The sequence below is a fragment of the Choloepus didactylus genome, chromosome 22 (genome assembly GCF_015220235.1).
Source record: "Choloepus didactylus isolate mChoDid1 chromosome 22, mChoDid1.pri, whole genome shotgun sequence".
Taxonomy (NCBI): domain Eukaryota; kingdom Metazoa; phylum Chordata; class Mammalia; order Pilosa; family Megalonychidae; genus Choloepus; species Choloepus didactylus.
In genome coordinates, this window is record NC_051328.1 from 695,851 (window position 1) to 721,998 (window position 26,148).

A 26,148-nucleotide genomic window follows, 5' to 3' on the forward strand; every position below is an offset into this window, starting at 1 on the left:
ACAACAATGAAGGGCACATCTTCCATAATGAGAGGATTCAATCAATGGTGTTTAATCCAATTAGTTGAAGACTATTAAGGAAGAGAGAGAGAGAGGACCTTCACTTCTTCTTCAGCTAGCCAGCAAGCATTACCTGAGGAGTTCTTTGGACACCTTCATCAGAGTTGCCAGTTTGCTGCCTGAGGAGTTCATCAAACACCTTCATCAGACTTACCAGTTGCTGCCTGAAGAGTTCATTGAATGCTGTCATTGGAGTTGCCAGTTTGCTGCCTGCCCTGTGGAATTTGGACTCATGCATTCCCATAGTTGCATGAGACACTTTTATAAATCTTGTATTTGCAGATATCTCTGGTTGATCCTGTTTCCCTAGAGAACCCTAAATAATACAGTATATAATTTTTTAAAACAAGAAAATCACTTTCAATATTTTTAAAAAAAATGTATATCTTCAACAGCATTGTACATACAAAATAGCAACTAATTTAATGATTATTTTTTAAAAAAATTCTTGTTCATAATATGAATAAAAAGAGGAAATCTTCTGAAAGAAATAATTTTTTTTTTCCTGTGGATCAGGTCTCAACTGTTGGATTAATATATTCAGTAAAACATGTCGTAAACAGATGTGCTGTCACCCAGGCTTTGTTTTTCTGTTTCTAGAGGACAGTCAGAGTAAACTTATAATAAATTTTAAGGGCCCTAGGATTTTTAGAACAGCAAATGAGCATTGGCTCCAACTTAAATTCACCAGATGCATTAGGCTCTGCCAATAGAGTCAGCCTGTACTTTGAAGACTTGAAGCTAGGCTTTGACTTTTCCTCTCTAGCTTGGAAAGTCCTTGATGGTGTCTTACAGAAGGTTGTTTTGTCTACATTGAAAATCTGTTGCTCAGTGTAGCCACCTTCATCCATTATCTTGATAGATCTTCCAGAAATCTCACTGCAGCTTCTACGTAAGCACTTGCTTCATCTTGCTCTTCTATGTTATGGAGATGGCATCTTCCCTTAAGATTCATGAACCAAACAGTGATAACATCAAACTTTTCTTCTCCAACTTCCTCATCTCTCTCAGCCATCATAAAATTGAAGAGTTAGGGTCTTGCTTGGGATTAGGCTTTTGATTAAGAGAATGTTGGACTGCTTTCATCTTTTATCCTGACCACTAAAACTTTCTCCATATCTGCAATAAAGCAGTTTTGCTTTCTTATCATTTGTGAATTCACTTGAGTAGCACGTTCAATTTCCTTCAAGAACTTTTCCTTTAGATTCACAACTTGATTAACTGGAGGAAGATGTCTACCTTTTGGCTGATCTCAGCTTTTGACAGACATTCCTCCTTAAGCTTAATCTCTTCTAGCTTTTGATTTAAAGTGAGAGATGTGCAAATCTTGCTTCCACTTGAACACTTAAGAGGTCATTTTAGGGTTATCAATTGGCCTAATTTCAATAATGTTGTGTCTCTGGTAATAGGGAGTGCTGAGGAGTAGGAGAAATATGGGGAAACAGTCAGTTGGTGGAACAGTCAGAACAAAGACAACATTTATTGATTAAGTGTGCAGTCTTATGTGGCTGCAGTGTTTGGTGTCCTCCTCCCCCAATCACAATAGTAACAATGAAGTTCCTTGATCACAGATCACCTTAATAGATACAATAATAATGAAGAAGCTTTAAATATTGAGATAGTTCTCGAAATGTGACCCAGAAACATGAAGTGAGCACATGCTCTTGCAAAAATGGCACCAATAGATTTCCTTGATGCAGGATTGCCACTGACCTTAAATTTTTAAAAAATTATCCCTGCAAAGTGCAATAAAGTAAAGTGTAATAAAATGGAGCATTTTTACTTTCTTTTTTATGAGGAAGTCATTTTCCTTTGTTAAATAAGAAATGGAGGATAGGCTGGGACAATGAGGAGCAGCTGCTTGGTAAACATGACAACATCCCTATAAGGAACAAAAAAGAAAACTGACATTGCCCCAGTCCCTGTAAGGTTAACATGGGCAGGGAGGAGGAAAATGATGGATTAGGAGAGATAGGGCAAAAATCATATCCATGAAAAATACTAGATAAAAGACAGAAAGTGCTCCAGAACACCAATTCCACCAATACACCAGCTGGAAAAGGTCTGCTAAATCCACAGCGACTGTGCACTTGGTGAAACCAGGAGTCTGCATTCTAAAATGAGTGAGTGAGCCTGCTGGAGAACTGGCAGCCATGCTGCAGTTGGGGGAAACTGGGAGTTAGTGTTTGGAAACAGATTAGTTTAAAAAACCAAAAGCAGCTGTGAATCTGGCAGCAAGAACCACGGAGTGAAGCATGACAGGAACTGCTTCCCTACAACCCATGGGCATGCCTCAATATCTGGCATGGAAGATAGCTTTCTGCACACCTGCAGCTAATTTTCTCAGAGCTAGGAAGGCAAAAGTCAGCAAAAGCAGGGAAATAACCACACCCCATACAACCATCTTCCCAGTGGGCTGGTAATGCTCCTGCCTGGTGCTGCAGCCCAGAGCTGTACTGCACAACCCAGAGCAGCAGGAAGTGTTTCCCACAACACATGCATACACCTCAATATCTGGCATAAATGATTGCTTTCACAATCCTGCAGCTAATTGTCCCAGAGCTAGGAAGGTGGAGATACATGACAAAAGGAAATTACCACATGCCATACAGCCATCCTTTCAGTGGGCTGGGAACAGACCTATACAGCCCCATGGCCCAGACCTTCCCTTGAAGGACTGTGCTCACCTGTGACATAGCACAGTCTTCCCAGAGCAGAGGCTCTAGCAGGGTACAGATTGGAAGAGGGGCCCTCTTGGAAGTCCTAGGCACCATACACCAATACAAGGGATGTGTGGGTCCACAGCAGAGACAAACTGTGGTGAGACTGAACAGAAGGTTTAGACTCTTGCAAGAGTTTTTTTTTTTTATTACTATTATTGCTAGTTCCCCTACATCCTGCAACAGCTTTAAATCTCCAGGAACACCTGGAGTTTTGATTATTAAAGCCATCCTCCATTCCTAACTGCTCAGACACATGCCCCACATTCAGGGTGAGCATGAGCAACTACACACAGAAACTTGATGCACCAATTGGACCCCCACAAGATTCACACCTCCACTCACCAAAAAGACAAATTTGGGGAGAACTCACTTGAGGGGAATAGGTGGCTCATAGATGTAACCTGCTGGTTAGTCAGAGAAAGTATACCCACCAAGATGTAGATCTGACAATTTAGAGATAATTGTTCTAAGAAACCTACAAATCCTAAAAGAAATCTACCAAGATAAGCAAATTCCAAGAGGCAAAAAACAACAGAAAATTTTGAAGCATATGGAGAACAGAAGATATGGATAACACAAACACAAAAACCCACATCAAAAGATAAGAGGAGACAAAGTATTTGGAGCAATTAATCAAAGAACTAAAGACAAACAAGATTATGGCACAGGATATAAAGGACATGAAAAAGACCCTAGAAGAGCATGAAGAAGAATTTGCAAAAGTAAATAAAAAAATAGATGATCTTATGGAAATAAAAGAAACTGTTGACCAAACTAAAAAAGATTCCGGATAATAACAGAACTAGATTAGAGGAAGCCAAACAGCAAATCAGCAACCTTGTGGACAGAATGGAAAGTGAGAGAACAAAAAAAATAATGGGGAAAAATTCAAAAAAATTGAAATGGACCTCAGGGATATGATGGACAATATAAAACACTCAAATATAAGACTCTTTGGTGTTCCAGAAGGGGAAGAGAAGGGTAAAGATCTATGTTCTAGTTTGCTAATGCTGCTGGAATCCAAAACACCAGAGAAGAATTGGCTTTTATAAAAGGGGATTTATTTGGTTACACAGTTACAGTCTTAAGGCCATAAAGTGTCCAACATATCAGCAAATGAGTACCTTCACTGGAGGATGGCCAATGGTGTCTGGAAAACCTCTGTTAGCTGGGAAGGCACATGGCTGGCATCTGCTCCAAAGTCCTGGTTTCAAAATTGCTTTCTCCCAGGATGTTCCTCTCTAGGCTGCAGTTCCTCAAAAATGTCACTCTTAGTTGCACTTGGGGTATTTGTCCTCTCTTAGCTTCTCCAGAGCAAGAGTCTGCTTTCAACAGTCTCTCATCTGCAGTTCCTGTGCTTTCTTCAAAGTGTCCCTCTTGGCTGTAGCTCCTCTTCAAAATGTCACTCTCAGCTGCACTGAGTTCCTTCTGTTTGTCATCTCATTTATATGGCTTCAGTTATTTAATTTAGTCCCACCCTGAATGGGTGGGGTAACACTTCCATGGAAATTATCCAATCAGAGTCATTACCCACAGTTGGGTGGGGCACATCTCCACAGAAACACTCAAAGAATTACAATCAAATTAACACTGATAGTTCTGCCTAAACAAGATTACCTCAAAGATAATGGCATTTGGGGGGATATAATATATGCAAACTGGCACAGCCTAGAAAGAGTATTCAAAGAAATTGTTGGGGAAAACTTCCCAAACCTTCTAAACAACATAAATACACAAATCATAAATGCCCAATGAACTTCAAACAAAATGACTCCAAATAAACCCAGTCTGAGACATATTCTGTTCAGATTGTCAAATGCTGAATAGAAGGAGCAAGTTCTGGAAGCAGGAAGAGAAAAGTAATTCACCACTCACAAAGAAAACCACATAAGACCAAGCAGTGACTACTCAGTGGCCATGATGGAGGTGAGAAGGCAGTGTCATGATATATTTAAAATTCTGAAAGAGAAAAGTTGCCAACCAAGAACCCTTAATCCAGCAAAGCCTCTCCTTCAAATTTGAGGGAGAATTTAAATTTTTCACAGACAAATGATGAGAGAATTTGCTAACAATAGACCTGCTCTACTTGAGATACTAAAGGGAGCCCTACCAACAGAGAAAGAAAGAAAGGAGGGAGCAATATTGAGAAAGGTTCAGTACTAAAGAGATTCAGTAGGGGTATGTTAAAGGATACTATGAGAGAGAGGGGAAAATATATCTGAAAAACATAAAGTGAAGAATAGGATGGCTGACTCAAGAAATGCCTTCACAGTAATACCATTGAATGTAAATGGATTAAACTTCCCAATTAAAAGATATAGATTGGCAGAATGGATAAAAAGAAATATGAACCATAAATATGTTGCATACAAGAGACTCATCTTAGACACAGGGACACAAAGAAATTGAAAGTAAAAGGATGGAAAAATATCTCATACAAGCTACAGCCAAAAGAAAGCAGGAGTAGCAATATCAATCTCACACAAAATAGACTTTAAATGCAAGGATGTTATGAGAGACAAAGAAGGCCGCTACACACTAATAAAAGGGACAATTCAAAAGAAGAAATAACAATCATAAATGTTTATGCTCCCAATCAAGGTGCCACAAAATACATGAGACAAATATTGGCAAAACTAAAGAAGCAATTGATGTTTCCACAATAATTGTGGGAGACTTCAACACATCAATTTCTTCTACAGATAGATCAACCAGACAGAAGACCAATAAGGAAAACCTAAACAAACTGATAAATGAATTTGAATTCACAGACACATATAGAACATCACATTCCAAATCACCAGGATGCACATTCTTCTCTAGTGCTCATGGAACTTTTTCCAGAATAGGTTATATGCTGGGACATAAAACAAGCCTCAATAAATTTAAAAAAGTGAAATTATTCAAAGCACATACTCTGAACACAATGGAATACAATGAGAAGTCAATAACCATCAGAGACTTAGAAAGTTCAAAGATACTTGGATGTTAAGCAACACACTCTTAAACAATTAGTGAGTTAAACAAGAAATAGCAAGAGAAATTGCTACATATATAGGGACAAATGAAAATGAGAACACAACATATCAAAAGCTATTGGGATGAAGCAAAAGTGGTACTGAGGGGGAAAATGATAGCTCTAAATGCATATATTAAAAAGGAAGAAAGAGCTAAAATGGAAGAATTAATGGAGCAACTAAAGAAGCTAGAAAACAAACAGCAAAGTAGTTCTAAACCAAGTAGAAGAAAATAAATAACAAGGATTAAAGCAGAAATAAATGACAGAGAAAAAAATGGAGAGAATAATAAGACCAAAAGTTTGTACTTTGAGAAGATCAATAAGTTTGACAAGCCTCTAGCTAGACTGACAAAATCAAAAAGAGAGAAAGCCAAGTAAACCACATAATGAATGAGCTAGGTGATGTTAATGTGGATGCCAAAAAATTTTTAAAAATTTATAAGAGGATACTATGAACAACTGTATGCCAACAAACTAGAGAATTTAGAGGAAATGGACAATTTCACAACATGCACAACCTAGATTGATCAAAGAAGAAATAAAAGACCTCAACTGACCAATCACAAGCAAAGCGATCCAATCAGTCATCAAAAAGCTTCCCAAAAATAAATACCCAGCACCAGATGGCTTCACAGGAAAATTCTACCAAACTTTCCAAAAAGAGCTGACACCAAATTTACTTAAACTCTTTCAAAACATTGAAGAAAATGGAACACTACCTAACACATTTTATGAAACTAACATCACTCTAATACCAAAATCAGGCCAAGATGCTACAAGAAAGGAAAATTACAGGCCAATCTCCCTAGTGAATATAGATGCAAAAATTCTCAGTGAAACACCTGTGAATTGAATCCAAAGACACATCAAAAAAAAATCATGCACCATGACTAAGTGGGGTCATTCCAGGTATGCAAGTATGGTTCAACATAAAATCAATCAATATAATACAACACATTAACAAATCAAAAGAGAAAAATCAAATGATCATCTCAATAGATGTTGAAAAAGCATTCAACAATATCCAACATCACTTCTTGATAAAAACATGTCAAAAGGTAGGAATTGAAGGAAACTTCCTCAATATGATAAAAAGCATATATGAAAAACCTACAGCCAGCATAGTACTCAATGGCAAGAGACTGAAAGCCTTCCCTCTAAGATCAGGAACAAGACAAGGATGACCACTGTCACCAATGTTATTTAACATTGTGCTAGAAGTGCTAGCAAGGGCCATCCAGCAAGACAAAGAAATAAAAGGCATTCAAATTGGAAAGGAAGAGGTAAAAATGCCATTATTTTCAGATGATATGATCTTATATCTGAAAAGCCCTGAGAAATCAATGACACAAGCTACTAGAGCTAATAACCAAATTTAGCAAAGTAGTGAGATAAAAGATTAATGCACATAAGTCAGTAATCTTTCTATGTGCTAGAAATGACTGAAGTGAAGGTACACTCAAAAAAAAGATAGCATTTTCAATAGCATCTAAAAAAATCAAGTACCTAGGAATAAAATTAACCAAAGATGTAAAAGTCCTATGCAAAGAAAACTACATAACTCTACTAAAAGAAATAGAAAAGGATCTAAAAAGATGGAAGAATATTCAGTGTTCATGGATAGGAAGGCTAAATGTCATTAAGATGTCAATTCTATCCAAACTCATCTACAGATTCCATGCAATCCCAATCAAAATTCCAACAACCTACTTCAAAGACTTGGTAAAACTAGCTATCAAATTTATTTGGAAAGGGAAGATGCCTTGAATTGCTAAAAACACTCTAAAAAAGAAAGCAAAGCAGGAGTACTCACACTCCCTGACTTTGAAGCTTATTTTAAAGCCGCAGTAGTCAAAGCAGCATGGTACTGGCACAAATATAGACATATTGATCAATGGAATCAAATTGAGAATTTGGAGATAGATCCCCAGATCTATGGTCGACTGATGTTTGATAAAGCCCCCAAAGCCACTGATCTGGGACATAACAGTCTTTTCAACAAATGGGGCTGGGAAAGATGGATAACCATATCCTTAATAATGAAAGAGGATCCCTACCTCACACCCTACACAAAAAATAACTCAAAATGGGTTAAAGACCTCAACATAAGAGACGGTAGTATAAAACTTCTAGAAGATAATGTAGGGAAACATCTTCAAGAACTTATACTAGGCAGTCACTTCCTAGATCTTACACCTAAAGCACAAGCAACAAAAGAAAAAAATAGATAAATGGGAACTCCTCAAACTTAGAAGTTTTTGTATCTCAAAGGCAGCCAACTCAATGAGAAAAAAATTTTGTAAACCATGTATCTGACAAAAGACTGATATCTTGCATGTACAAAGAAATCCTACACCTCAATGACAATAGTACAGACAGCCCAATTTTAAAATGGGCAAAATATATGAAAAGGCAGTTCTCTGAAGAGGAAATACAAATGGCCAAAAAACACATGAAAAAATGTTCAGCCTCACTAACTATTAGGGAGATGTGAATTAAGACCACAATGAGATACCTTCTCACACCAATTAGAATGGCTGTCATTAAACCAACAGCTAACTCCAAATGCTGGAGAGGATGTGGAGAAATTGGAACTCTTATTCATTGTTTGTGGGACTGTATAATGTTTCAGTCACTCTGGAATTCAATCTGGTAGTTCCTTAGAAAACTAGATATAGAGTTACCCTTCAATCCAGCAATCACACTTCTTGGTATATACCCAGAAGATCTGAAAGCAGTGACATGAACAGATATTTGCACACAAATGTTCATAGCAGCAATAATCACAATTGCCAAGAGATGGACAAAACACAAATGTCCTTCAACAGATGAATGGGTCAATCAAATGTGGTATATATGCATGACGGAATACCACGTGGCAGTAAGAAGGAAAGATTTCATGAAATATATGACAGCTTGGATGTACCTTGAAGACATAGTGCCGAGCAAAATAAGCCAGGCACAAAAAGAGAAATATTATATGTTACCACTAATGTGAACATTGAAAAAGGTAAAATAAATGGTTTATAATGTAGATTGCAGGGGACCTAGCAATAGATAGCAAGTAGTGAAGGGGAACTGATAACCTAATAAGAACAGATAAGTTATTGTGTGTAAATGTAACATTCTGGGAATGCTCAGGAATGACTGTGGTTTGTTAATTTATGGTGGGTATGGTAGGAACAAGTTCAGAGAAATGTTAACTTTGATTATCTCTCTTATTCTTGGTTATAGTCTGTATATTTTCTTGGGGTAGAGTAGGACCATGTTGGAAGTCATGTAGTTATTTTAGGTTAGTTGTTTTCCCTTATTCCTTTGTTTTGGTATGCTTGAAATGTTTTTTAATTGTATGTTTTTTTAATTTCTTGATATAGGTAATAGTTAATTTAAAACAAATGAAAAAATATGCAGAGACCTTTAAGGATCTGGGGGAAAATCAGAAGTGTTTGGCTTCCTCACCTGGATGATAGCTGATTTTCTTGCAAACATTGAGGACTGGTGGTTTGATATGCCAAACTATCATGGGCCTTGCCCTTGGGAAGCCTGTTACTGCAAAGGGGAGGCTAGGCCTGCTTAGAATTGTATCAAAAAGTCTTCCCCTGAATGCTTCTTTGTTGCTCAGATGTGGCCCTCTCTCTCTAGCTAAGCCAACTTGGCAAGTGAAATCACTGTCCTCCCCCCATATGGGATCTGACACCCAGGTGTGTAAATCTCCCTGGCAATGTGGAATATGACTCTCGGGGGAATCTAGACCCAGCATCATGGGATGGAGAACATCTTCTTGACCAAAAAATGGATGTAAAATAAAATGGAATTAAGTTTCAGTGGCTGAGAGATTCCAAAATGAGCTGAGAGGTCACTCTGGTGGGCCCTCTTAAGCACAATATAGGTAACTCTTTTTAGGTTTTAATGAATTGGAATAGCCAGTATTAAATAGCTGAAACTATCAAACTACAACCTAGTAGCCTTAAATCTTGAAGACAATTGTATAACAATGTAGCTTTCAAGGTTTGACAATGTGACTGTGAAAGCCTTGTGGATCACATTCCCCTTTATCCAGTGTATGGATGGATGAGTAGAAAAATGGTGGCAAAAAAAAAAAAAAAAAAAAAAAAAAAAACTAAATGAAAAATATGGCAGGGGGGATGATTTGGGTGTTGTTTCTTTACTTTTATTTTTTTATTCTTACTTTCACTTTTTCTGGTACAAGGAATATGTTAAAAAATTAGATCCAGGTGATGAACCACTAAATGATGGTAATGTGATCAATTGATTATATACTTTGGATGATTGTATGGTATGTGAGTAAATCTTAATAAAAAAGATTAATACGGGCAGACTTCATTTTTTCAGTTGGGTCTACCTTAAATGATATATGTTTTCCATCTCAAATACCAATTGTTGTTGACTGGTTTATAGTAAAGCAATTTTCTTTTGTGTATTGACCTGGTACATTGGTTATGATCATTCATTTCAATCAAGGCATGAGATAGTGGGGGTCCATTTCAGCTTGAACTTCCAAAATTATGACATTTAATAGTCTAAGTGCTCTTGCAAACTGAAAGCCATGATGTTCAAGGCAAATCCTTGGGCCACTGTCTATAACTGTTAATTTGCTCACAATTATTTATAGATTAACATGGCTAAATTATCTTTTAAAGCAGTGAGGGGATATAGCCTTTGATGTTTTGTGCTGTTTTCTCTTTAGAATGTCTTCCCAGGAGTCCAAAGTTACCAGTAGAAGACATTAAAACTTATCTTATTCCTGTTTCCTTAGCACCTAGACTAATGTGTACCATTGCAAGAGCTGAATCAATATTCATGAAGACAGAAATCATGGTAATAATAAAAGAAAGAGTAATATAATCAGGTACAAGATAAAGGTGATTTAGGAGGACTGTAGGTACCTGATTTAAAGCAGAATTATACACTTTTCACGGCTCTACAAGAAAGTTATAATTGAAGACCATGTGGCATGCTAAATCAGTGACTACAAAAAACTGTTTGATTATAGGCATATTTTCATGAAGTTTTTATTTGCCATATTTACTGTATCAGAACGAGAAACCAGGACTTGCTTATTTATAAAAAGTCATTCTCTATTTTTAGTCTTGTCAGTGATTCTCAATACCTCAAAAGAGTTAATTGAGAGATTCCTTGCCTTTCTCAGGCAATAAGGAAACAATTACAACTTTACCATGAGGACCACTTTCCCATAATCTTGGCCATTTTCCAACTTTAGCCTACATCTTGGGAACCAACCATAATGCATCTTGTAAAAAGCCAATAGTGATGTGAACCTTAAGGAGTGAATATCCACACTATCTCTTCCTCTGGTCCCTTTCCTGTTCTTAATACTTGGAATCAGACCTTTGTTTTTGTTTTCAATATTAACAGTGTACAATCAAAGATTTGGGTTCTTTTTAAATAAAGCATTAGTATGAGGAATGGAGTTAGTCACTGACCTCATCTCCTCTTGCCAATAGTCATCCAATTAGACCAAACTTTCCAGCATCATGGGCCTTAAGTTGGGCTGTGGGAATGAATTTTGGCCAATTAATATGCGTGGAAGTGGCACCTGCCATATATCTGACCTATGAGAATATCCTCATGTGCTCCAACATGCTTATCTCCCTTTACAATGAATTGATTATACCAAAGCACCACTGCCATAATTGAAGTCAAATGGTGTATTAGTTAGGGTTCTCTAGGGAAACAGAATCAACAACAGGTATCTGTAAATATAAGATTTTATAAAAGTGTCTCATGCAACTTTGTGTCTACACAAGTCCAAATTCGATAGGGCAGGCAGTGAACTGGCAAGTCTGATGAAGGCGTTCAACTAACTCCTCAAGAAATGTTTTGGCTAGCTGAAGAAGAAGTGAAGGTCCTCTCTCTTTCTTCCTTAAAAGTCTTATACTGGCTGTGTTAAATCAAGCTAATTAAAGTCTCTCATTGTGGAAGACACGCCCTTCATTGATAATCAGTTACAGGTGCAGTCAATTGACTGATGATTTAATAAACCAGCCTTCTGGTTTATTAACCAGCCACAAATGTCCTTGCAGTAATGATAGTTCAGTGTTTGTTTGGACACCATCACCTGGTCAAGCTGACACTGAACCTAACCATCACAGTCCACTCCTTGTCAACTTGGCAGTTATACACATCACCTTAAACCATAGTTTATCTCTAAGAAGAGCACAATAAAGATCTCTATTTCACCTAACAATACTCAGCTGTCCTACATACAATCGGAAACATATGAAATCTCACCAGAATAGGATGCAAGCCCTTGGGTGACCTTGACTCAAAAACTGATTTCCTTTAATACAAACACTACAAAATGAGCAGTACAGCTTATGTCATATGATAAGGGGATAATACAGAGAAGAAAACAAAGATATTTGTTTTATAGACAAATACAAACATCGTCAAAACAAGGAGGGCATACTCATGCCATCATAGTTCTCATTTCTGTAAGTGGTTATGTGGTCATAGTGCATATTTGTCACTAACTTCTTCCACTGCCCATTCCATGTTCCATTTATGATAAACCATTGTCATTCTCCAAGACCCTCCTGATTTTTTCACAGGCCAAATAAGAGAGTTGAATGGGGATGTGGTGGTGTTCTAGTTTGCTAATGCTGCAGAATGCAAAACACCAGAGATGGATTGGCTTTTATAAAAAGGGGGTTTATTTGGCTATACAGTTACAGTCTTAAGGCCATAAAGTGTCCAAGGTAACACATCAGTAATCAAGTACCTTCACTGGAGGATGGCAAATGGCGTCCAGAAAACCTCTGTTAGCTGGGAAGGCACGTGTCTGGCGTCTGCTCCAAAGTTCTGGTTTCAAAATGGCTTTCTCCCAGGACGCTCCTCTCTAGCAAGCTTGCTCCTCTTCAAAACGTCACTCACAGCTGCACTCCATTCAGTCTCTTTGAGTCAGCATGTTTTATATGGCTCCACTGATCAAGGCCCACCCTGAATGGGTGGGGTCACACCTCCATAGGAGTATCCCACCCAAGTCACCACCCACAGCTGGGTGGGGCACATTCCAAGCAAATCTAACCAGCACCAAAACGTCTGTCCCACAAGACCACAATGATAATGGCATTTGGGGGACACAATACATTCAAACCGGCACAGGTGGGAATCACAACGGCTGCATCCTTCAAGTCCTTAAGAGTGGCATTAATCTCTGCAATCCCTCCAGGAATCAGGTATTGTTTCTGGTTTAATATTTTGCTAGGCAGGGGCAGTTCTAGTTCTTCCACTTGGCCTTGTCTACCACAATATCTCTCACTCCATGAGTCAGGGAACCAATTGTGAGGATAATTCCAGATTCTATGTTTGTCTATTCCAATTATGCATTCTAGAACTGGGGAAATAACCACAGAATAGGTCCAGGAACCCACTGAACCCACTGGGAGATGAATCTGAGCTAAAACTTCATCAATCACTTGACATCCATAAGCCCCTACTTTGGTGGACCAGAATGATGTTTTGGATCTCCTGGAATTAATGTCACTTCTGAAGCATTGTCTAATAATCCCCAAAATATCCAATAATTTCTTTTTCCCCAATTAACAGTTACCCTGGTAAAAGGCCTTAGGTCCCTCTGGGGAAGGCTGGGAGAAAGATTAACAGTATAAATTTTTGGCAGTGTAACAGGATTGTTCCCCAAGGGTACATGGCCAATCCCTCATTCAAGGGTCTCTGAGTCTGTAAACTGCCTCAAGTCTTGGAATTGATTAAGGGGCCCTAATGCTCTGTTTTTGTAATTCAAGGTTGAATCTTGTTCACTTGACCTAGAATTCTTCTGCTTTTATGGATCAAAAAAGTATTTAGTAGATTGCCCATCTATTTTAATTCCAGCTACTCCATGATCTACTAGCCAATGCCATAAGTATCTGTAAGTAAGATATTTTGACTGCTGCTTTGAGCCTGTTTTCCTTTATGGGAGTCATGTCCACCTTGTCTTTGGTGATTAACTGCTGCCACAGATCTCCTGCAGACTCAGGATCAGATTATCCCCATTGTATTTAAGGATTACAGCTCAGTGACAGTAGTTCCCACAGTAATATCTGACCTACCAAGAAGGGTGACTACAGGGCTCTTCAAGGATGATGGAGCTAGTCTGTGAAATTTATTCCACACAGTCCTAGTAAAAGGAGTGTCCACTGGACATTGTAGGAGTGTGTGGGAAGGTCTTCCATGATAAATCTATTCTAACATTCCAATCTCTCTAAGACTTTGGATACCCTCTTCTACATTATACCAGGGCAGTTCTGACATTTCAACTTCAGGTAATGTCAGCCACCTTCTGATCCATGTTTCAGCCAAACACCCAAACAAAATGATAACACCCTTTCCTACCCCTTGAGCTACAACACTGAATGCAGAATCCCTGCTTAGTGGGCCCATATCAATAAATTTATCCTGATCCAACTTTATATTCCTTCCACTATTATCCCCACCATTAATAACCATTCCCACACATATTCCCCTGATTTCTTTCTATACAGATTGGGAAACTCATGCAGTTCTTTTGGAGTATAATGTACTTCCTCATGGGTCACACTTTGTACCTCACCCTTCAGGGCCTGTTGGGACTTTAGTCTAGTTATAGCACTTGAAGCAAAGACTGGTGGTGGGGGTAGGTCATGAAAAGAATTAGAAGTACTCTTCAAGCCAATTACCTCAGGATATTCAAATGCAATTTCATCTGGTAAAACAGGATTAATCTCTCCAGAGGAGTGAGGGCTGCTTGCTCAGGGGAGGTGATTATAGGTTTAGCAGGCGCTGAAAGGTTAATCTCTTTAGGCAGAGGTCGGAAGGCAGGCTCCTAAGGGCAGATTGGAAGTCCAGAAGCTGTTTCCTCAAAGCAGGCTGGTGGCTGTATAGCTGTCTCCTCATAATAGACTGGAGGTTGGGTGGCTGTTTCCTCAGGGAGACCATTACATGTATAACTAGCAAAAGCTCAGAAGAATCCAGGGTTACAGTGCCCTCACTGCCACTATCATCAATCCATATATCCCCATCCCAAGTTTCAGGATCCCATTCTTTTCCAATCAATGTCTTTACTTTAACAGCAGACACCCTGTGAGGTTAAGATTTTAGTTTATGTTTTCAATCTGTTACTCACACAATGAGGCTCTGGGTCTGGTTTTCAGAAATCTCAATCTGCAGCCACAGGAAATTAGATTTTCATTCACAGCACATAAAGAAAACTTAACTTCTGCCATGGTGCTTAAGTTTCAAATTTGAAGACCTTAGCTCATCCCTTTCTCTTATAACTTTATAAAGTATATGTAAGAGCAACCAGCCAACATCATTAAACCTCTTAACTCCACAAACTCTGCTAAGGTGTCAAAAACACTGTCATCCAGAGCCTTGCTTTATACAAGAGTATGATTAGGAGAATCAAATTATAATATTTTGCCTATCTCCATTGACAAGTCATGCCATGTAATGTCAGTGCATCTTGATTATTGGAAATGGAGTTGTTAGTACCTTTGAATCTAATCAGAGTAGCAAACCAATTGTACAAGCCCATTTTAAGATTCTGTTTCTCAAGAACCACTCCCAGTACCAAGCTGTGTTAGTTAGGGTTCCCTAGGGAAACAGAACCAACAAGAGATAACTGTAAATATAAGATTTTATAAAAGTGTCTCACACAACTGTGGGAATGCAGAAGTCCAAAATCTTTAGGGCAGGATGCATGAGTCCAAATTCCTTAGGGCAGGCAGTGCACTGGCAACTCCAATGAAGGTGCTTAATGAACTCCTCAGAAATACTTTGCTGACTAGCCTATGAAGATGTGAGGGTCCTGTCTCTTTCTCCCTTAAAAATATTCAACTGATTGGATTAAATCCAGCTGATCGAGGTCTCTTTATGAGGAAGACATGCCCTTCATTAATGTGTAGTCATTTGACTGATGATTTAATAAAAGCAGCTTTCTGGTTTTTTATCCTGCCACAAATGTCCATGCAGTAATGCTTAGGCCAATGCTTGCTTGACCAGACACCTGGACACCATCACCTTGCCAAGTGGACACTAAACCCAACCATCATACAAGGTAAGGGTAGTGGTGCTTCAAAACAAGGTAGATGGGTTCCTGAATCACTGCTTGAAGGAAATCCAATGAAGAGCATCAGCTGATCCCACATAGAGCTCTTATACTAAAGGAAAACAAAATGAAGATTGTTATCAAACAGTTGATAGTTTTCTGTTTGTCATTTACAATAGCTACTATTAACTTAACTCATGGGAATAATTAACAAAATACTCTCCTGAAGGTTTTTCACTATACGAATTTTAAACACTGGAAATCATGAGTACTATTTAGGAATAATTGAAACAGATAAGTGATAATTATAAATCATAATTTTATTTTTAAGAAAAAATTAATATTCTCTTCTCTAAGATTTTTTTGTAACTCATGATGTTGGGGTCAGTATGTAATTTGGAAATGGGGTCAATATGTAATTTGATGCATCATTAATGGAGTGACTTCTATGCTTCAGAATTTCTACTGTTATAAGAAGCAAATACATTTTCTGCCATCAAGGAATTCCCCTTTCATCTCTACAATCCTGTCACAAATATATATAGACACTGGTTTTATGCTTTATTCAGTTTCTGAGGGATAAGGGATTTAAATTTAAGTCCCCATCTTGGCTGACTTTTCATTAGTTTCCCTGCGGTGGATGCCAACTTTAGAAGAGGTAGTGTAGTATGGGTGAAAAAGAAATGTCACAGCCACTGCCTGTTGTGTGAAACAACTGCATCAAACCATAGAAGATAAACAGGGTCCTCTTGTTGTGAAGGATTTCTGCTTTCCCCTGTACTCTCCTCACTCTCATTGAGCCTTCCTGGTAAATCTACAAAAAGGAAGAAGAAAATGGGGACCCAACAAGGAGGTCAGAGTCTGGAGAGTGAGACTCAGCCCATGTTCATAAAATGTTGTTTGGCTTGTGGCTGGAATCCACCATTTTTTTCTAAACACAAATCCTAAACTTGTATTCATTTAAATATAATGCATGGAAAATGTGACTGAAGAAATTATCCTTTCTAATTTTTATCAGGACATAAAGTTAAAATTCTTACAATGCATAATTCTGAAAATAAAGAAATATGCAAAGAATTAAAGAATAAGTAACTGTGCATTTCCCAAAAATCATGTATTCCCCAAAATTTCCTAATTAATTTCTAGGAAACTGTGTTCTTCAGGATGTAGGAGAAATTAAATGATCTCTAATTTATGCCTTGCTCCAAAATAGGTTTTTGTTTTGTATTCTAATAATCTTATTTCCAATTTTGGTAGTTTTCTTTTTCTCCTTTCCTGCAGTGTACACAGTGGTGTCACCCATTTCTCTGTCAGATGTTTAGCCAGATTTACTATGGAAATAAGCATATTCCAGACATTAGCATCTGGGGAAAGGACTCCTATGCTATTCTTAACAGAAGGCTGAGGCTGCAGGGTGAGACTGCATGAGGAAGTCTATTGTATTCAGCCACTTGATTGACTGTCTGCCTTCCAAATCTTCCCTTTCCTCAAATTGAGGAAGCTTCGGGGAATGAGAACAAAGGCTGCCCTCCACATAAACCTCAGACTCCTGTACATGGCTTATATCAGTAACACTTTTGGAGGTGTTCTCAATTTGTGTCTCCCAAATGAACCACCTGAACAAAACTATTAATGGAAAAGATCTGACAGCCACATTTGTAATCCCTGATCACGCCCTCTTTGAAAATCCTGAGTAAATTAACTCCAACCATATTTTCCTTACCAGATTTTTAAAATAACATTTATTGACGTATGTTTTATACACTTGTATTTTTATATATATTTAAAAAAATAGTGCTGTCTTTCTGACTCCCTTTCAAATCAAGAAACAGTCTTCTTCTGTCTTATCTTGATCACAACCCATCCTGTCTTCCCAAAGGTAACTATTACCTAAACATTGAACACAGCAGACTAGTTTAGTAATCATATATTTTTTAAAAATTCATTTTATTGAGATATATTCACATACCATGCAGTCATACAAAACAAATCGTACATTAGATTGTTCACAGTATCATTACATAGTTGTGCATTCATCCCCAAAATCAATCCCTGACACCTTCATTACCACACACATAAAAATAAGAATAATAATTAAAGTGAAAAAGAGCAATTAAAGTAAAAAAGAACACTGGGTGCCTTTGTTCGTTTGTTTCCTTCCCCCATTTTTCTACTCATCCAACCACAAACTAGACAAAGGGGAGTGTGTTCCACAAGGCCTTGCCAACCACACTGTCACCCCTCGTAAGCTACATTTTTATACAATCATCCCCAAGACTCACAGGCTCCAGGTTGCAGTTTGACAGCTCCAGGCATCTACCACCAGCTATCTCAATTCACCAGAACCCAAAAAGGGTTGTCGATACCATGCTCAAGAGTGCCCACCAGAGTGACCGCTCTGCTCCCCCCAGAATCTCTCTGCCACTGAAGCTCACTTCATTTCCCTTCACATCCCCCTTCCAGTCAAGCAGACATTCTCCATCCCACATTGCCAGGCCCACACTCCTCCCTGGGAGTCACATTCCATGTTGCCAGGGAGATTCACTCCCCTGGGTGTCTGATACCACATAGAGGGGAGGGCAGTGGCCCCACCTGCCAAGTTGGCTTAGCTAGAGAGAAACGGCTACATCTGAGCAACAAAGAGGCATTTGGGAGGAGGCTCTTAGGCACAATTATAGGGAGGCCTAGCCTCTCCTTTGCAGCAACTGTCTTCCCAAGGGCAAGTCCTGTGGTAGAGGACTCAGCTCATCAAACCACCAGTCCCCTATGTCTGTGAGCACATTAGCACCATTGAGGTGGGGAAGCCCAACACCCCTGCATTCTCCACCAGCTCCTCAAGGGGGCTCTGTATATTATTTTTCTTTGCTTTTTTTAATTAACTCTTTTTTTAATCAACTGTATAAAAAATTAAAAAATAAAAATAAAAAAATTTAAAAAAACATACAATAAAAGAATTTTTTAACTGAAATTTTTCATTGAAATAAATGCAGTTGAAAACATAATAGAGAGATACCTTGTACACTTTTGCTGGTTTCCCCAAATGTTCACATTTTGCAAAACCATAGCATAACAACCAAGATACTGTCATTGATATATCCACTGATCTTGTTCAGATTTCCCAGTTTTACAAGTCCTCATTTATGTGTATGTGCATTAAGTTCTCTAAAGTTTTTTCACATATGTAGCTTTGCATATCTGATCCACAGTGAAGACATTGGATGGTTCAAATATCCCAAATTCCTTTATGTTGCCCTTATGTAATATTTCAAATTAGTCAAGACAGATTTTAAAATTGGGTCCAGGTGTAGGTCAAGTGTAGCACAATGTGCAATGGGAAACTGAGGCCACAACATATGAGGAAAGGACTCAGAGCAAAGGGTGCCATGAGGGGTGAAAAGGAAGAGTGACTTTCCTGGTAGCTCAAACAACAGGTGGGGAGCACACAAGAGCAAGAGATGCCCCTGGATTTGTCCCTTGATTGTGCTCCAGTCATGAAGGTTAGTAGATTTCTCATGGAAGTGAAGGATTGGTTAGTTTAAAGCAGATGTTTGCTTAAAGGTAAAAGGATTGGGGTATTGAGGGCAGTGAGAATGGTTAGCTTATTGTTTGGGACCAGCTGTCAATTTTGGGTAAGGTGTTGGGTGGTGGTTCCAGCTGCAGTTTGGGCTAAGGGAGAGTTTATGCCTCAGGGCTTTAGAGCTGCCTATTAACTACGCTGCTATTGATGAGGCAACTGGCTTAGCCAAAGTAAGATGGATACTGAGGCAACACAGTAAAATTTTTGATATGCTAGTTCATCCCTTGATAATAAGGCATCATTCATTTGGAAGATAGGGGTAGTTTGGGTGGCTGAGAATAAGTATTGCCAGTGGAATAACATTATTGAGCCAGTGCATAACACATTTGATGATAATGGTGAATATAAAAATGACAATAATATGTAAAACCAAATTCTGGAAGCCTCTGTGTAGCCATTCCCCTTAAAAGGATAGCTAGGAGTAAATGTAGGAAGTGTGTTTTAGCATCTGAGACATACGTCCATAAACCTTGGTTGTATTGAGAAACATTCTGATCTCAAGCTATATTTTGTAAGTTGACTTTGACCTGTCCCAACTTAATATACAGGTAGTGGAATGTTTTTCTTATGGTACAGGAACCCCATTCTTTGACCAAGAACTAGTCTAAGTCCAGGTAGTTTTCCAAGAATATATGGGCTAGGGAATCTGTTCTTGAATTAGCCCTTATTAGCATGTAGAGAGACAGTGGCTTAGGCAAATATGTGGATCTCTAGATGTTGGAATATTGTCTCTGCTGTTTGATATTGAAGACTCAAAGTTTAACTTATCAGTGGAGAATGTAGAGTGAAAGGCAGCTTTACAATCATGGGGGGTGGTAATGACTCATGGCAAAAAACATCCCATAAGGAAGAGGGTCCATTGTTAGTTTGTGATTTTAGACAGGTAACACTATGGTGGTTCTCCTTTCCATTTTTCAAGCACCTCTGTGTTAATTACCTCTCTCAAGCTTAGGGATGACTCCTGTTCATAGGGGTGACAGCAGCAGCAGTGGGTAGTCTTGGGTGTTAGTGTCACAATTGGCAAATTCATGGACTCAGGTCATTCCATCTGAGGTGAGATGGTGAGTGCCAAGGCCAACCTGGAGGTGGGTATCCTTCCTGAGTAGAAATCCAAAAAGGATGGGGAATTTTGTCATGGAATTTAAATGCATCAGACAGCTCTAGTCATGGAAACTTTGTAGGTTTCCATAAAATAATGTTTTCACAGTCCATGACATTTAGGGGCCCATAAAGGACATGCCTAGCCAAGTTTTTGCTTGTGTTTCCATGAGACTTCCCTGAAATTCCTTCCTTGGGAGAATATGTTTTCTCCAAAATTATATGCCAATTGGTTATTAATTGATTGTAGGCTCTCCTTGTAATCTAAGTTCTTGCCTCAGAATTGTTTATTCAGCAGGCTGGAGTAGAAGATAATCAGTCATACAGATTTGCATTGATTACATTCTTGAGGCCAGTGGTGCTATATGAGAACTTTATTTAGGGTACACTTGGGTTGAGAAACTTTTATGCTTTGGTGCCATCAGACCCACTTGATATGTAGGTTGGATACCTGGAGCCATTAACTATGATTTGTGGCATGCTGGGTGCAGGTGGTTGAGGAATAACAGCTAGCAATCTCCTGTAAACCTCCCATGGGTACAATTTTAGGATTAGCCAAGTACTGTTTGAGCATTCCTGAGCCTGAATGGTGAGGCCACATGGGTAAGAATGCCTATGACCCATATAGCCTGCAAAAATACTAAAACCCAGAGCTAAGGTAAACACTGACATTGTGCCAGTTGTGAGGACCCACTTCTAAGGCTACTTTTATCATGACAGCTGGATTTAGTGTTGTTTCTCCCCTTCTGAGTGATTGCATGATGCTATTTCTTGATGCTTGCCCTATGTCTGGTGATTGCCTGCTTAGGTATTGTGTTTTTTGTGGGTAATGGGGACTCATTAAAGGGTAAAAAGAGGTCATTTTTTGATGTGTCTGTCATCTACCAGATGTAGCTTTTCTTTTCTCTAAAGGTGACTGTTTCAGTTTGCTATTGCTGCCAGAATGCAAAATACCAGAAATGGATTGGCTTTTAAAAAGGGGGTTTAATTAGTTACACAGTTACAGTCTTAAGGCCATTAAGTGTCCAAGGTAAGACATGTACAATTGGGTACCTTCAGAGGAGAAAGGCGATTGGCATCCAGAAAACCTATGTTAGCTGGGAAGGCAGATGGCTGGCATCTGCTTGCTCCTGGTTTGTGTTTCAAAATGGTGTTCTCAAAAATATTTCTCTTGGGGTGTTTTGCCCTCTCTTAGCTGCAGTTCCTCTTCAAAATGCCACTCTCAGTTTCTCTCCAAAATGTCATTCACAGCTGCACTGAGTTCCCTCTGTCTGTCAGCTTGTATATATGGCTCCAGTGATTTAATTCAGACCCACCCTGAATGGGCAGGTTAACACCTCCATGGAAATAATCCAATCAAACATTTCACTCATAGTTGATTGAGTAACATCTCCATGGAATCTCTCAATCAAAGAATGCCAATCTAATTAACACTAATACATTTACACCCACAAGATTGCCTCAAAGAATATGGCTTTTTTGGGGAGACATAGTATATGCAAACTGACATATCCCACCCCCAGGATCCCAGAAAAACATATTCTTTCCAAATACAAAATACATTCATCCCATCACAATATCACAAAACTTGAATCCTTTCAGTATCAATAGTTAAGTACAAGATCCCCTCAAAATCAGTACAGGTATGGTCTGTCCTAAGGCAAAATTCCTTTCTAGCTGTGGATCTGTGAAACTTAGAACAAGTTATGTGCCTCCAATATACAAAGGAGGGATAGTCATAAGATAAACATTCCCATTGCCATAAGGAGAAACTTAAAGAAAACAGAGTTTAAGGGACCAAAACAATTCCTAAAACCCACAGGGCAAATTCCATTAGATTTCAAAGTCTGAAGGTCATTTACAGAATGACATTGTATCCTTTGGGCTTGAGAAAGAGGGAGTCCCACACATTCCAAAGGCTTATACTGCAGTCATTTTCTCCCCAAACACTGGGGTGAGGGCTCCAACATATCCACACATTGGGGAGACCACCTTCTTCTTGGGCCCACCCTCCTCAAGCATCAGGGTGCCACCCAGACTCTACCTCTCTGGGGCAAAGGCTCTCTCCTCTCTGAACAGTGGCATGGTGGCCAGGCTCTCCCCAATCCCTGGGGAATGTGCTCCACCCTCTCTGGTATCTGGGGTGTCAGCACTGCTCCTGAGCATCATGGTGGAAGGCCCACACTCTGCCCCTGGGGCAAACTCACCCTTTTTATGTGCATGGGCTTTTCCCCTCTCCCAGCCCAAGATCTCTTGACTCCAGACCTCAACCTCCATGGCTCTGTTTTTGAAGATTTTCCTTCAATTTGTCCCTTTTCTGTCTCCTCCAGTCCAGACTGGCAGTGTCTCCCTCTAAATACCTCTCACAAAAATCTTGTTGGCTTGGTATGAAGTACACAGCGGTCAAAACAATTGGATAACAAGAGTTTCCACAGTTCCCTTCTGGATAACTCCATCTCCAATCTTGGCTTGCACTGAAATGGTGGCCAGGTTCCATGTTTGGTTAAATCCTCATGTGGGGCTGTAGCCTCTGGGTTCACACTTTCCAGAATCCTGGAATTGGACAAACTATTAGTTTCTGGTGTCTTTGTACCCAAGAATTCTTTTCTCAGATTATCTCTGTCCTGTTTCATTTTACTATAAGCTTCAAGTAGAAGCCAGGCTTTATCCTTTACATATAGTCTGCAGATTTCCTCTGTTAACTATCCCAGTTCATCATTTTCAAATTCTGCCTTCCATCCAACACCAGGACACGATTTTGCCAAATCCTCTGCCACTTTAAAACAAGAATTCCCTTCCTTCCAGTTGCCAATGACACATTGATCATTTCTGTTTAAGACCTCATCAGAAGTATCTTTAGAGTCCATATTTCTACCAACAGTCTCTTCAAAGCAGTCTAGGCCTTTTCTATCAAGCTCCTCACAGATCTACCAGAATCTTCCCCTTTTCCATTTAAAAAGCCATCCCAACATGTTTGGTATTTGCAAGCTCAGCAGCAGAACCCCACTCTCAGTATCAAAATCTGTTTCTGTTCACTAATGCTGCCAGAATGCAAAATACCAGAAATGGATTGGCTTTTATAAAGGGGGTTATTTTGTTACACAGTTGTAGTCTTAAGGCCTTAAAGTGTCTAAATTAAGACATCTACAATAGGGTAACTTCAGTGGAGAAAGGCCATTTGCATCTGGAAAGCCTCTGTTAGCTGGGAAGGCATGTGGCTGGTGTCTACTTGCTCCCAGGTTGCATTTCAGAATGGCATTCTCCAAAATGTTTCTCTTGGGGCATTTTGTCCTCCCTTAGCTGCAGCTCCTCTTCAAAGTGTCACTCTCAGTTGCTCTCCAAAATGCCACTCACAGCTGCACTTAGTTCCTTCTCTCTATCAGCTCATTTATATGGCTCCAGTGATTTCATTCAGACCCATCCCAAATGCGCAGGATAACACCTCCATGGAAATTATCCAATGAACCATTTTACTCACAATTGATTGAGTTGCATCTCTATGCCCCCACAAGATTACCTCAAAGAATATGACTTTTTTCTGGGGGACACAGAATACACAAACCAGCACAGTGACTAAGATCATTTCAGTGTTTCATTTGCAAGCTGCAATCTCAACTTTCTAGAAACAAGAGTTTCCACAATTCCCTTCTGGACATCTCCAATCTTGGCTTGTACTGAAATGGTGGCCAAATTCCATGTTTGGTTAAATCCTCTGGCAGTAATTGGAAGTGGTCCTATGTAATTAATATGGTGAAGGGGAAGATTTTACCCCTTATGTCTCTCATGGAACATGACTCCATCTTTGGGATGCCAATATTTGGCTTTGGAGCACAAGTCCTGCCTTTAGTAACTATTTGGGTCCATTTTGTGCCTAGAGGCAAGCCCTTTTTATATGCCCACTTCAACAAGGCAGAGGAGCCTCTGAAGTGTGAGGTGTTATGTGCCCAGACCATCAGTTAATAGGGGAAGCTTGTGCATCCTGCATGGGCAATCTCTGAGAAACCCACCAGGTATACCTTGTAGGAATTTATTTTAGGTAGTTTATGAGCAGTGTCATTGAATGGGAAGTCCAGTATAGTGAGTAGAGCAAAAGGTGTCACTACTAAAGGTAGTTGTTTAAAAAGAATTTTTCCAGTATTCACAAGTGCCAGAGAGGCAGGGGACTAAGTCTTTGATATACAGGAAGTGAGAGTGAAGCCTTCCAGGGGAGAAGCAATGAGGCCCTCTCATTGTCATGATGGCTCCATCAGCTAGATAGACTTGGACTTTTGACTCTGATGTGGGTACCCCTCATTTCATGACAATAGCTCCACCCCTCTGTAACTTCATGGATACTATGGTCCATGCTGATAATATTGAGCAAGGCTGGCCAGTAACTTGATGGGAGAGGAATCCCTGTAAGAAAACTTTCCATGATTTGGTGTCAAAGTGGCACTCCCCAAGGCTGGAGATGAACTCTGGGTCTCTTTCATCTGAAAGTTCAAAGACATGCTATATCATTGCATCATGTCAATCTTTTAAAGTAACAATATGGCCTCTTTACTTGTTTGCCACTGGGCAAGCAGGACTCTGCTTGAATTTACCTGTGTTGACAGGGAAGATTTTTGGTTTCCATATGCAGAAAGGTAAAAGGACCACCAGGTATCTGAAGGCAGTGTGAATGGTTAGTTATCAATTGGGGCAAGTTATGGGTTTTGAGCATGATGTGTGTGTGATGGCTACACATGTGTGTTTGGGCTAAGATTAGGTTTCCACTCCAGGGCTGGAAAGCTGCTTGTAAACAAGGCCAAAGTTGTTGAGGCAAGAGGCCTAGCCAAAGTAAGATAGATGATGAGGAAATCCCCAAATTTTTGATAGTTATGACAAAGATTTTCATAGATGCCCTTTATGAGGTTGAGACCATTCTTTCTTTTTTTACTTTCTTTTTAAAAAACTTTTTATTGTAGATATATATATTCCACATTTTAACCACTTTCAAATGTACAATTAAGTGATATTAACTACATTCAAATTAACATCCTACCATTGCCACTATCAACTAACCCAACTTTTTCATCACATCAAACAGAAACTCAACAACCATTAAGCAGTAACTCCCCCTCCCTTTCCACAGGACCCATTATAAGCTGTTATCTACTATATATCCCTGTGAAATTTGCTTATCCTCAGTGTTTCATTATAAACAATTCATACAATATTTTTCTTTTTGTGTCCTGCTTATTTTACTTGACAAGATGTCTTCAAGGTTAGCCCTGATTTATCATTCATCAGAACTCCATTCCCTTTTACACCTCATTTATACTCCTTTGCCTGTACATACATTTTGTTTATTCATTATCTGTTGATGGACATTTGGGTTGCTTCCACCTTTTGGCTATTGTGAATAATGCTGTTATAAACAGGTAGAAATATTTGGATATGTATATATTTTCATATTTGGGGTATATAATAAGTGGGATTACCATTCATATACTAAATTTATGTTCAACTTTCTGAGGAACCACCAAAGTGATTTCTACAGAGGTTGCAACATTTTACAGTGACACCAAAAAAGCATGTGTTCAAATTTTTCTGAATCCTTGCTTAGCCTTTTTATTTTCTC